At 29.5% G+C, this 15,016-nt stretch overlaps 1 pseudogene; it reads right to left on the bottom strand.

Moving 5' to 3' along the window:
- Positions 1-6,235: 6,235 nt before the first annotated feature.
- LOC124913342 lies at positions 6,236-14,670 on the bottom strand (annotated as a pseudogene).
- Positions 14,671-15,016: the final 346 nt, after the last annotated feature.

Genomic DNA, 15,016 nt, shown 5'->3' with positions numbered 1-15,016 from the left:
ATATTTTCTATAATCATTTCTAAAAATGATATCACCTAATATTTTTCTTTTAAAGAAATTATTTGTGAATGAAATCTAATGTATTTTATTCTTTAGATTACTTAAGTCTATTATTAATTATTTTTGATAATGTTTTTTTATAGTTTTAAAAAGATTAATAATGTATAGTAATAAAAATATAATAATTAAAATACTAAATTGATAAAAATGCATATATATTTAGCCAAAATTAGCCACGGTATTTGAATCCTGTAGCCAAAATTAGTCACGGTATATGAATCTTGTAGCCAAAATTAGCCACGGAAGCAATAGCAACGACTGGCAACAGGCATCCTTGCTGTCGCTGTTGCTATTTAACGACGGGAAATTGATCATTAGCGAAGGTGTTTACCGTTGCTGTTTCTCTTATTTTTACTAGTGTTTATAGCATGCAAATCCCCGTATCCAACCGCTGTAATGGTTATGATAAATAAATACACTGAAATAATGTATTTTCTAACTAAACCTTTTTAGATGGATTCATATAATGGGCTGCAAAGCGGAAATAAATGCACTTCTAAATGGACAGTTAAAAGCGTTAGCTACAAATGAAACATATATATATATTTAAAATAATAATAAAATTGAAATAAAAGTTTATTGAATCAAATGCACTTACAAATAGCAACTTCGACAGCCGGACGTAGAAATAATTATACTTCTTGTTTTTTTCCATCCTAAAAAAATGATTGAGATTAGTTGCTGAAATATTATAAATTAAAATTCAAAATAAAAAATAACTATCGAAACCCGTATGAACATTATACAAACGCTATAGTCTCATTATCTTAAAGAATCCACTTGATTGAAAGAAGGTAGGATCATGGATATGAATTTTCAGCAGCGGGGATAACAAGAAGAAATTAAATCCAGTAGTAATAGGATATCATATCCATAATAACGAGTTGATTCATATAGGTCATAACAAATAAAATTAGCTTTCAGATGTTGATAAAAAAAGATAATAATCGAATTTATAATAAATGCGATATCACCCAATCTATCAACCAATAAGAAGAAACCTTTCGGTTTATCCATAAAACCGAGTTGAAATGTTTCAATTATTGTGGTGTACATCACTAAAATAGTTATGAATGTCTTCCAAAAGAACCTAAATTATCTGTATACATGAATTAAAAATATTAAAATATGCTTATATAAAATCAAATAAGAAGAAGAAATGAAAAGAAATGACCTGCGGTTGGTGTTGTTCAAAAGGTTGCTGTTGTTCAAAAAAGGGAAAATGAAATTAAATCCGAAACAGTAGAGGAAGTTTTTTAGAAGAGTGGTAATATTCTGATTTATGATATCTTCAGTCGGATCATCATCGTTATCATTTGAGTCGGTATGAATCTGGATGACCGACTCCTCCTCCTCCTCCTCCTCCTCCTCCTCCTCCTCCTCCTCCTCCTCCTCCTCCTCCTCCTCCTCCTCCTCCTCCTCCTCCTCCTCATGATGAAAAGGAAAGAAAATGACTAAGAAAGAGAAAGGATGAAGAAAATGGTCGATCAAAGAAAGGAGTGTGTGAGCATGCCTAGTATTCTAACCGTTGTTGATGTTTAACAGTACGTATAGTCAAATTTAATTAATTAAATAATAAATAAAACATACATGATTATGAATATTATTTTATGATTTGTGATATAAACATATAAGACTACTTGATAAATAATAATATAAATATGACAGCAATATTTTGAATAGTGTTTCAAGATATGTAATAAAAATAAATATGCACCAGAGTAGAAAAAAAATTAAAAATAGAAAAAGAATCTACAATTAATTTAATTTAGTTTTTTTACTTAAAATTTATATATTTTTATCATTTTTTATATTTATTGACTAAAATATTGAAATATTTAGTTTAATTTTTATAAAGTTTAAAGTTTAAATTTCAAATAAAAAATATTATAATACTTTAAACAATTAAAAATTCAATATCATATTTTTTTCATTTGTTTTTTAATTTTAATAAAAAAGATGGAAATCCACGTAACCAATATCAAACAAGCCCTATAGAAAAAATCAGAATATTCAGAACAATGATATTTTTAAGTTTAAAAAATGAATCAAATCGTCTCATTTAATGCTAACAGTCTATATTTTACGTATATGTATGTATATTGGTGTGGTTTTTGTCTCTTTATGCACTACCTCTCTCTTTTTAGTCAGTTCTGTAGTGTATAGAATATAATTAATGTAAAAAATATATATATTAATTTGGTTATATAATTAGACAAATAAAACTTTTTAACATATTTTTGTTTGACTCACGAATTAATTTTGGGTTATTATATTTTAGAAAACACGTTGTTTAATATATATATTATTTAATTTTTAATTAATTTAATTAATATTTTTTTTTCATATGTTTAAATTTAATAAAAATGAAGTATATATATATTATAGTATTTTAATTAATATATTTAATAATTTAAATAATAGTAATTTAAAAAATCAAGATCAATTACCTCAATGTCATTTTTTTTTATATAGATGAAACTTTTGTTTTTTAAGATGAGTTAAATGTTAATAAAACTTTAAAAATTATCTAAACAAATTAATCAAACATAGTTTAGATTTATAAAATAATTTTCTATCCAACTCCTTTGAATTTAAAATTTTCATTTCATTTCTTTATCTCTTATAATTCTTTTTTTCTTTTTAAAATTATTATTTTAACTAATATGTAGATAAATTGTATTGTCATATTAATCATTATTTTAAATTCAAATAATCCCCTCCAACCTAACCTAGGGCTAATTTGATTAATCCCTCTAATTTTAAGGTAAATGCTCATGAATGTGATACTATTTATTTTATTCGAAATTCTAAGTTCAATGTGTTTGATAAGCTTTGTTTCAACTTATGGTTCTTATTTACTTAATATTATTAAGTTTATTCACTCATATGAGTTTAGTTTGGAGTTAGTTTAATATTGTGTTATTTAGGATTGTTCTAAATAACTTTGTTGATATAGATTATTCAAAGTTTTGAGTAATTTAGATTAAAAAAAACACTAAGGCGTTTTTGGATTGGAGTTATTTGAAAATCTAAAATAATGATTGTTGATGATTTTGAGGAGGTGATTGTATTTTTGGTAAAAAAGACTTAAACATCTCCAACCAAAAAACTCATTTTCAAACTCATTTTGGTGTAAATGTTACATTAAACCGTAAATTTTTTCAACCGAAAAAACTTATTCTCAAACCCAAAAGAATATTCTTATAATATTCTTCTTTACATCAACTTTTATAATTTTTTAATATCCCCATATATTTTACAATGTTATTAATTACACCATAATATTTTAATATCACCCCATTATTTTAAATTTAATTATAAATCAATTATAAAAATTCATTAAAAATTTAAAAATTACAATACACAAACTAAAAGATATACATCTGAGATTGAAATAATTTTTTTTGGTACAAATAAAAAGGAGATAAATTTTCAAATGTTGGAATTGGTGTATTCCTCTCATAAATGATCAATCAATCTGTTTCGAAGTGCAATGTGATCCTCTTTATTTCTATTTTTTTTAATACCGAGATATGAATTCTTCAAATCGAGTATTTTCATCTACTATCATTTCAACCTCCGGTGGTAGTGTTTTCAACTCAATCTCAATTAGTACACTTAGATCACATTCATCCTCCACAATCATGTTATGCAAAAATGCAAGTAGTTATTATATCATGAAACACTTCTTTTTTCCAATAACGCACAAGTCCTTCTATAATGCCAAAACGTGCTTAAAGAACTCCGAATGCACGTTCAACATCTTTTCTACAAACTTCTTGTTTCATTACGAATTTTTTTTTCTCATCACGTGGCTCATGAATTGTTTGCACAATGGTAGACCATTTTGAATATATGTTATCAGCTAAATAATAACTCATGTTATATTTTTTTTCTTAAATTACATAATGAGCCACCTGAGCGATATCTTGAGTTAGATCCGATTAAATATGAGATTTTGGAAAAAAGAGCTCAACAAGTCCAATCGAATGCATTTCAAACTGATACATTTGGTCAATATTTCAATAATATTGGAACAATCGATACTAATTTGTTGGTTAAATATTGATTGTTTGTTTCAGAATTTGTAGTCTATTATTATTATTTGTTTGTATTTGTGTATTATTTAGGTTTTGTATTTTTGTGTATTATCGTAATGTATTTTGTATTATTATAAGTTTTATAATTATATTTTGTATTTTATAATTTTTATAATGTCCCAAACTGTCATATTTTGGTACCTAAAATATCCCGAAATTAATATTTTAATTTCATTTATTTTTGAAATAAATGACTCTAATGTCCCGAAAGTTAAAGGACCAAAATAAATGTTTGAAATGAATAATATCAAAAGTTAAATATGAAAATCGAAATTTTAATAAACTTCAAGGGTCTGTTACAAATTTTGATTCATTTATGCCGTTCGTTCATTAACAGTATAAAGAAAATATATGAGATTTTTTTAAAAAGAAAATGAATGATTGCATTTTGCATTTCTGTTTACCGTTGGACCGTTGGAGAATAAAAATGAATATGTGATTGATTTTGTTGATCGATTGGAGTTATTAAATAATAATAATAATAATAATAATTAGGCTTATGGGTTTATTTTATCTTCTTACAAATAATGTTTTAATTATAAATTATTCTATTATAAATGTTGGGTCATCAAGAAGTGGACGGTCATATTTGAATGATAAGAGAAATAGGTAAGAGAAAACAGTAAAACTCTTCGGTACATCTGAAAGCCCATGGCAGAGGATCTTATCTTTAGCTTTGTGGAAAACTGATTAATATATAATATGATATTTTTAACAATAAAGTAATTATTAAAAAAATAAATAAATATTTATAATTAATAAATCAAGATATTAGTATTTTACAAAAAAAAATAATTAAAATAATAACTTTAAAAAGTCACCTACATTTCAAGATATTTTATTAATAATATAAGATAAAATGGAGAGAAATAAGACATTTTTTTTAATATTAAACAAATTATATATCTAATTTATAATTGTTTCGTGTCAATCTTAGTTTCTGTTATCCAACATCCATATTAATGATCCAAGAAAGAAGAACGGTATGTCCCGCATTTCCGTTCGCGCTCTTGCTATGCATGTTCGCACATGCCTTCATTACTTGCGTAAAAAAACAGAGACTCTTTTTCTTTTTCTATGGCTTAAATTCATTTAGGAGTGGAAACCTTAACACAAAATATTTACTAAATAAATTTAATTCGTGTCAACTCTAAATTATATTTAGTTATTATTATTGTATCACATACCTTATTTTTTATTTTGATTGGGTTTAAAAGGATATATTTTTAATTTAACTTATGAATATATTTAATAATGATTTTGTACAAGTTTTTATTGGTTTATTTTCCCATATCATATTTTCTATTTTTAGTTGATCAACTTTCATTTTTCATTTCTAATTTGAAGAAAAATATATTTAATGAATGACGAGGATATTAAGTATTGGACATATAAGGTTTCCTAAGGTGGACAAGTTTATTTAAGTTAACTTTTGTTTCAAAGTAAACATTTTTTCAAAGATGTATATGAAGTGATATCATCAAGAAGAATATAGATTTTTAGTCACCAACAAACTTCTCTGAATGCAATAATTCGCTACATAATAAAACAATTAACGTAGTTTTTCAAACAATAAATCCATAATTTTTAAATTAAAACAACAAATACACATTAATTTCTACCGTTCTAATAAACTCAGGAAATCAATTTGTTTCAAAATGTATTATATCAACTGTATTTAACTTTATACCACAATAATATCATACTAGTTATAAATAAAGTTTTTATTTTTATTTTTTGTTTTGCTTTTTAGATATGATAAAAATGTAGCTAAATGAATAAACCATATAATTTTGTAATTATTATTTTTAGTTATTATTAACTATTATTACACATGTTAAAATTACTGATTTAGTTAGTGTTCTTATTAACTATTTTAAAATTAGTTTATAAGCAATTACGATTTTAAAAACAAACACAATATATAGAATCCACTATCAACAATTTTAAGCATATATATGATGGTAAACAATCAACAATGTATTATTCATGAGAATCAAATAAACGAATAAGACTTCATTTTATTGTAAGTAAATTTTGTGAGTATCAATTATTGGATCTTGTATTCACCACTAGCTAACACATAAAAGTAAATCATCATCCATAATTTCCTCAATGCACTTGAATTCAATTTTATCGTCTCTACTTACAATCTTAGAAGGAAAAACCCCATAAATTCTCATTGCAATCTCAAATAGCTTCTCAAATCTATCTGGAATTAATATGCGCACACCTTCGTCGCCTTTTATTTCAGGGAATCTAATGACGACTTTATCTGGAAACCTATCACGAACCCTATCATACCTATATTGATTACTTTGTCGAATGAATCTTTTCCTCCAACAATTATTTGTGTCTTCTACTTTATCATCAATTACTGCCCGAGTTGATGGTTGTGTAGTACCCATTATATCATTGTTGTTATTTGATTCATTCAGGTCAAGCGGTCGTCTCAAACCTTGATTAGAATTGTTCTTTGTTTACATTGAAATTCCCTCGATGATCGGATCATTCTGCCCTTTTAAATGCTGTCAAAAGCAAAAAAATCATACAAATAATAATAAGACCAAATTAGATTTGAATTAATCAAGTCGGTACCAAATCAAAATAGAAAAAATAACCTTGAAGAGATTGTTCATGATTATTGTATTTTCACAAATATTGACCTGAATCGTATTAAGAAATTTCGTTCGATTCATTCGAAGTGATTGACTCGATTGTTTCGTCTTAACAGTGAAGAGTTCTGGCTTGTTGCATAAAATGCAAATCTCACCACATATATCGCCAATTATAACCTCGCCAACAACCTCTTCAACCCAATTTTTAGATAGGACAAGTTCCTAAGGAGATTACAACTCATTTAAAATTTAGAAATAAAAAAATTAGAGGTTAATTATCATAGTTACCAATGCTCCATTTATTAATATATAAAAATCTATGGAAACTTGGTTTTGCAATATCACATCTTCTTTTGGAGGAAAATACTTTATTTCCAATTCCGAGACCTTTTAGTTAAAATAAGAACACATATGTTAGCTAGTATTGAACGAAAACAAATACAAATATCTCAACTTTTAATATATACTTACTAGTTTGAAAAGTAAGTTATTGGAAACTCCATGAAACAAATACACTTCATCTAGGAGAGTACCATAGAGGAATTTAGAAATGCTTGATCTAATGTCCTTTGAAAGGGAATCAAGTGTTTCTTTCTTTTGTAGTTCATCCGAGCTGGTTAGGAGCATTTGGTCTTGTATAAGTTTAGCCAAGTGGTTTTCGAGAGCAACATTTGATGTGGCTTTCATTGTATCTCTCTGTTAGGGGACAATAACAATACAGAATTCAAGGTCCAAATCAAACTTTACAACATTTTTAAAAACCAAAATAGAAAAGTATTACCTTCAAAATTGTATTACTTATAATATCTCTAGACTTTCTTGAAATATGAACAACCATGTTTCCTATAATATATATTATCAACCCAAGGTTAAATAACATATAAAATATGCTGATGGTTATCTCTAATGTGTTCTCATAGTGCAAATTGTTGTATACTACTGTAGTAAGCATCACGATTGACCAATAAATTGATGCAACGTATCCAGTCCAAATCTTGTGGGGATTCTTATAATGTGTAACTAGACGGTAATAGAAACATCCGACACAATGAACAGAACAACGTGACCTAAATATAAGGCACAAACACAAGTGCATGAAATGAAAGATTTAGCTAACCATATTTAATTTTGTGAAAAAACTTAATTAATATCTAATACTTACAAAAAGAAGTTATGTACACCAAAACAACAAATAATTGGAAGTTATATCCTTTTCTAATCTGCAAAATTTATACGGATATTAAAGTTTAAACATATAAATATTAGAATATACACATCAAATTTGAAATAATAATGTACCTAGAAAATAATGCACTAACTCTCCGTAAGTTGAACAAGTTGTAAGTCCAAATAGAGGGAAATGCAAATAGAGGGAAGTGGTATTTTCATGACTAGCTCTGAAGGGATTGTAGAAATAATATCAAATATCAACCAAAAACTTATATAATTATCTGCAATCTTTTGTAGGTCTTTGACAATAAGGTGAGTATCCTTGTCCACATAGGCCACAGAGAAGGTGATAATTATATCGATGGCAAAAAATAGATTAATAACATTGTCTATGATTTAGAAAGGTCTCTCTGATTTGCTTAAGAAGCCAAATTCAAAAGATAAAACCCAAGCAACATAAACCACTAAAACCAACAAAAATATCTCCCATCTCCTACAAAATTAAATAGAATACAACTAGAATAATATATATATATATATAGGGATGGAGGAATTGCCTAACGTTAAGGTGGGGTTTAAAAAAAAATTAAAATGAGTTAAACTTTTTTTTTATAAGATTGAATAATATAATGAGAAAATTATAGATTTAACGAAGTATAAACATGAATTTAGTCTTTTTTTTAGATTTATAAAAGAAAATAATAAATAAAAATTAAACAAAAAAATGAAAGAGCCATGTCCCTTTTCTTATATAACAAAATATTATTTTTTATTATAACATAGATCTATTAGGAGAAAAAGTTATTATTTTTATATATAAAGGAATATAAATAAATACATATTATGAAACTTAAAAAAATTTAATAAAGCAAAAGTTTAATTAAGTTTCTATATTTGTACATGTAAATAATAATAAAAAACTTTTCAACAATAATTAATAGAAAAATATAAAATAATATTTAGAAAAAAAAATTAAAATATAAATAATATGTAACTGAACAAAATTCATAAGATATAATTAAAAAAAAAAGGTAAAAGTAGGTATTATATAAATAATATTAATATTTAATTTTTGAAAGATTGGAATAGACTATTTTAATATATAAGATTTAAATAAAATAATTATTACTATAAAATATGATTTGAATATAAATAAATAAATAAATTTGAAAGATAAAAAGTATCCATAAATTATAAAAATAATAAAAATTATATCAGACAAATTTTAAAATATAATTAAAATCTAAATAAATATTCAAATTAAACAAAAATAAAATAAATATATCTTAACCATTTTTTTTCTTCTTAAACAAGGCTTGAAAACCTGAAATTGCATCTCAATATGCACCATCCTCTAAATTATATATATATAATAAAATTGAATGAGCTAAGGGTGGGTTTAAGCCCACCCACCTCAGCCCTTGGTGTGTCCGTCCCTGTATATATATATATACTTTAAATGTAAAGTAACTATATTTCTTTACAGGACAAAATATCCATTAATAACTTGGCTTAATCATGAAAAACAAATTGAGTTGTTCCCAACCAATTATATATGTTCAAATTTTCTTTAATAAATCCTTATGACTAATACCTGAACCTATCTAGATTTGTTAATAATAAAAAGGAAAAAACAAATAAGATATAGAATTAACCTGTAATAACTATGATGAGGTAATATGACAGATTCATTATTGGGCTTGGCACCAAAGCATGGGAGAATCTCATCAGTAGATACCAATTGTTTAGACATAATCAAAACCTTAAAAAGAATAAAAAAAATCTTAAAATTTTAAGAGAAAATTCTAAACGACTCTTTAACGAAAGCAAGACCACGAATCCTACGTGACCTTCCCATTCTAGGAGAGAGAAAAAGAAAAAAAAAGGAAAAAAAATTAATTTATTTCTTCATTAAGGTTTTATATTTCTGTATTTTTTTCTCTCTCTGAAACGTATTCGGCATCAGTTATTGGCTGCATTTACTTCTCCATGGTATCCTTTTTAAGGATCTTTATTATTTGTTTTTATAGATCTAGGGTTTAGATTTTACAAATCTATGGTTTACATTTTACAGATGTATTTATTTACAGATCTAAAGGTTTATGGATTTATTTCAGAACTGTTTGAATATTCAGGAAACCGAAGCATCGAACTTGAACAACCTAGTAGATGAAGAACTTAACCTGAACAGATCCACCCATGTTGAACCCGAAAGGTTACCCGATTACCCGATTAGTATAAAAATGTACATTTCAATGTGTCAAAATGTCCCGAAACCTACCATTTCTGGACTTGAAATTATAGTTTCTGGACCAAAGAGGGTCATTTAGGGACCTTAGAGGGTCATTTCGGGTCCCGAAATGGGTGGTTTCGGGACAAAAAAGGGTCATTCCTTGTCTCGAAATGGTTGGTTTCGGGACAAGAAAGGGTCCTTCCTTGTCCCGAAATGGTTGGTTTCGGAACAAGAAAGGGTCCTTCATTGTCCCGAAATGGGTGGTTTCGGGACCCGAAATGTTGTGTTTCGGGACCTGAAATAGGTGGTTTCGGGACCCTTTCTTGTCCCGAAATGGGTGGTTTCGGGATAAGAAAGGGTCCTTCCTTGTCCCGAAATAGTTTCGGGACAAAAAATGTTGTGTTTCGAGACCCGAAATGTTGTGTTTCGGGACCCGAAATAGGTGGTTTCAGGATCCGAAATGCGTTGTTTTGGGACCCAAAAGGGTGGTTTCAAGACCCGAAAAGGTGGTTTTGGGACCTGAAAGGGTGGTTTAGGGACTTATTTCTTACGGTTGCACTTAATTTTTGCAGTCACATTCCCAGTGTTGGAATGACATTTTCCTTCGAAGAACAACTTCTTGAATTCTACACATCATATGCCCACTTTACTGGATTCGCCATTACCAAGTTAGGGAGCAAAAATTTAGGTGGTAAGAGGAAATACTTCAGCGTTGGTTGTGTCTAGAGTTTTATGAAAGAATCGAAGACCAAAAATAAGTTTCATCAGCCTAGACCAATAACGAAGATAGATTGTAAAGCAAATTTTAATGTTGTTGTTCGAAATGAAGGGTAATATGTGATATAAGTATTTCTCTTGAGCACAACCATACATTAAGCCCTAAGAGAATACGTCATGTTAGATCCTTCAAAGTAATTTACAGAAATGTAAAGAGAAGATTGGATACAAACGATGAAGTTGGAATAATTGTGGCCAAAACATTTGAATCACTTGTAGTTGAAGCTGGAGGGTATGAAAACATGTCTTTCGATGAGAGAACATGTAGAAATTACGTTACAGAAGCACGAAGGTTAAGGTTAGGGAGTGGGAATGCTGAAGCACTCACTAATTATTTCTTAAGAATGCAAACCATGAACTCAAACTTCTTCTACCTTATTGATTTGGACGAGGAATCCCGAATTAAAAACGTGTTTTGGGCAGATGGTAGGTGCATGACTGCCTTTGAATATTTTCATGATGTTATCTCTTTCGTTACAACCTATTTTACAAATCGCTATGACATGTTGTTCGCTCCGTTTGTTGGTGTTAATCATCATGGTCAATTCATTTTGCTTGGATGTGGGTTATTGTCAAGTGAAGATTCAAATTCTTTCACTTGTGATAGGATCGGCTTTATCGATAAAGACGGGGGTCTGGCTAAGGATGAAGGCTTATGAAAAACGGTTTGAAAGAAATTCTGTTAAGGATTTAATTCGCTTTCTATTCTACGCAAACTTGTGTAAACACTTGAAACAGATTCAAGGCGGAATTGTTTACATGGGTTTGAAGCACAAGATGAAATATGAAAAGATGATAGAAAAGAACAACACAACAGTTTGTTTATGGATGTTCGGAGAAACTCTCCTACGTCACCCCTTCTTCCAACCACCGGAAGGATTCACTATAATATGATTAGAATCAAATACAGTTTACACACACTTAGCTCACTATTGAACAGAACACTTTCTGTTCAATTACAAGATGAAGAATATCACTCAGCTAAAGGTGTTTTGATTCTAGCTCTCTCTTTCGATTCACACACAATACAATCAGAAAGAAACTTCACGATATTCAAAGGCTTGAATTCTCTGTCATTTCAGTAAGCAAAATTGGCAAGTAACAGGTGCTTCGTCTGTTGTCCTGAGAATTGGTTAAATACTGAGCAGGAGCTAACGGTCGAAACTTCAAGAATAATACGTGTCACTCTTCCATTGGAAAGCCTTCATTGTACACAGCAGGTTCTGAGCACAAGGATCGTGGCCGTATATCACTGGTAGTGCGCCGAATATATCATCAGAGATGTATCTACAAAACAAGTAATTTGAGGAAAATTCTCTTACGTGGCATTCCTTGATTGGATGCATATAGCTTCTGTACTATTCTTCACTAGAAAGTGGAACAGGAGTAGGGTACAGCTATAGCACGTGGGTAGGAGAAATGTTATATTCAAGCGTACTGCTTAAACTGAGCATTAGACGTATTTCAGTTAGACGTATTGTGAAAATTAGTCTAATGAAATAAGTCATCTCCTTCTAATAGAAAAACGTCTATTAGACCGCCTGGTCTAATAGAATAAGACTACACGTCTAATTATCCAATAACCATTAGATTGCACGTATAACTCCACTGAGTTAGACTGCACGTCTAATTCCGGTTCTACCTCGGACTTGTCTGAAGAACTTAGACGCACGTCTAACTTTCACTAATTAGACTACACGTCTAATTATCCAATAACCATTAGATTGCACGTCTAACTCCACTGAGTTAGACTGCACGTCTAATTCCGGTTCTACCTCAGACTTGTCTGAAGGAGTTAGACGCACGTCTAACTTTCACTTAATTAGACCATACGTCTAATTATCCAATAACCATTAGACTGCACGTCTAACTCCACTTAGTTAGACTGCACGTCTAATTCCGGTTCTACCTCAGACTTGTCTGAAGGAGTTAAACGCACGTCTAACTTTCACTAATTATACTACACGTCTAATTATCCAATAACCATTAGACTGCACGTTTAATTCCGGTTCTACCTCAGACTTATCTGAAGGAGTTAGACGCATGTCTAACTTTCACATTCTATTAGACTACACGTCTAACTGCATTAAGTTAGACTGCACGTCTAATTCCGCATAAATTAGACTACCCGTCTAATTGTAAATATATTAGACTACACGTCTAACTCCGATGAGTTAGATTGTACGTTTAATTCCGAATATCAATTAGACTACCCGTCTAATTATAAGCATATTAGATTTACGTCTAATTCCGTGTATTCATTAGACTTACGTCTAATTCTTTACATTTATTAGACTATACGTCTAACTCCGATGAGTTAGACTGTACGTCTAATTCTATTAGACTTACGTCTAATTCCGTGTATCTATTAGACCATTCGTCTAATTATACGTCTATTAGACTACACGTCTAACTCTGATGAGTTAGACTGTACGTCTAATTTTATGTATTCATTAGACTTGCGTCTAATTCTTTACATCTATTAGACTACACGTCTAACTCCGATGAGTTAGACTGTTAGTCTAATTTTATGCAATGAAAGCCAAAATCGGTCTAATGACCCTCATTAGATCCAAGTCTTATAACATATTTTCTCAATACACCTGTATCAAAACTTATAAGTTATTTTATCATCAAAATCTCAGTGGTTAAATTATTTCAACACTTAGTCAAAATAATTTGACCCAACAATTTCCCCCTTTTTAATGAAGAAATTGCAAACCTGCATACATATATCGAAACATGCATTCATCATATAAGCAAAACCATTAGCATGCAAGTAAATCATTCAAAAATATCCAAGTTAATCACTCAAAACATTGTTCAATGTAACCAAAATAAGTTTACCAAAAAGCATCATGAAAACATTCAAAATAACTTCAAAAAGACATTTAATCACTATTCTTCTTATTCTTCCTGGTCATAACTTCTGGAAAGGATAGACTTCAACCTAAGAGATCTCTAAGACTGCGGTTAGAGGGGAGTTGGAGTCTTCTCTTTTCCTTTTCTTTGACTTGAGCGACTCCACCCTTTGAATGTAATCTACCACTTTCTGGTAGTTCAGGATCTTAGAAGGAAGGGGAAAGCTCTTACCGGGTTCGTTCAGGAGGAAACAAAGAACAGAGCTGAGAGGACCATCAAATCCGAAAATCTTCTTCCGAGCAACAACCATTCTGACAAGATTCCCGAAGAGGAAGCTTGTCCAGTTCACAGGAACACCCCTGGTGATAGCCACCATTATCTGAAAGACTTTCGTACAATACTTGTAAGAAGTTTCTTTAGAAAGAAGGGATATCGATATGATATCGCTTAAGAGAGCATATTCAATCTTCAAAAGGTTTTTCTTTCCATGAATTTCTACTTCAGGGGAATTAGAAAAGACTTTCATCATCGTAATCATTAGATTAGGAGGAGTGGTCGAGAAATCATCAATACCTTCTTTTGAGAGATGGAAAAATGCACCAAAAGATTCTTCTGAAATACAGACCATCTGGCCCATTATTGCACCAGCAATAACACTGTCTTGATAGAAGCTAGCGGTTTCGAAGAATTCGTTAACTAACTGTTCGTGATAGGTTTCATGAGGGGTGAGGAATCTTCTCAGCCCAGAAGCTTTTAACGATTCGAACATCCTATGCATTCCCGGAGATTGTAAAGTGGATACGGATTCAAAGTCCACTTGAATCGAGTTTGGACGGAAAGGCAACATTATGATTTGATGAACAAGGTTAGAACGATTAGAATTCTAAAGAGAGAGAGAGATTGATTTCAAGGATCTTCTATCTTTTAGAGTGAATGATCCTATCAATATCATGGTTTTTAATCATGTAGAAGAAAACTAATGATTATTCCTACCGTCGAGAACTTCAAAAGACAGTTCCCAATAAACACAGTATTTAATGTTAGCATGTAACAAAACGTTTAATACTAAGTGTACAAGCAAAAGGTGTCAGAAATATTAGTCATTCCTTGCATATTGAGAGACACGTGTCTTCAATTCTTTTGAGGAATGACTGATTTATTTTTCGGCGGGAAAATAGACTTGATCAGAAATC

The sequence above is a fragment of the Impatiens glandulifera genome, chromosome 8 (genome assembly GCF_907164915.1).
Source record: "Impatiens glandulifera chromosome 8, dImpGla2.1, whole genome shotgun sequence".
In the NCBI taxonomy this organism is placed as follows: domain Eukaryota; kingdom Viridiplantae; phylum Streptophyta; class Magnoliopsida; order Ericales; family Balsaminaceae; genus Impatiens; species Impatiens glandulifera.
Note: the sequence above shows the minus strand (reverse complement) of the source record. Positions and strands in the feature narration are given on the sequence as shown.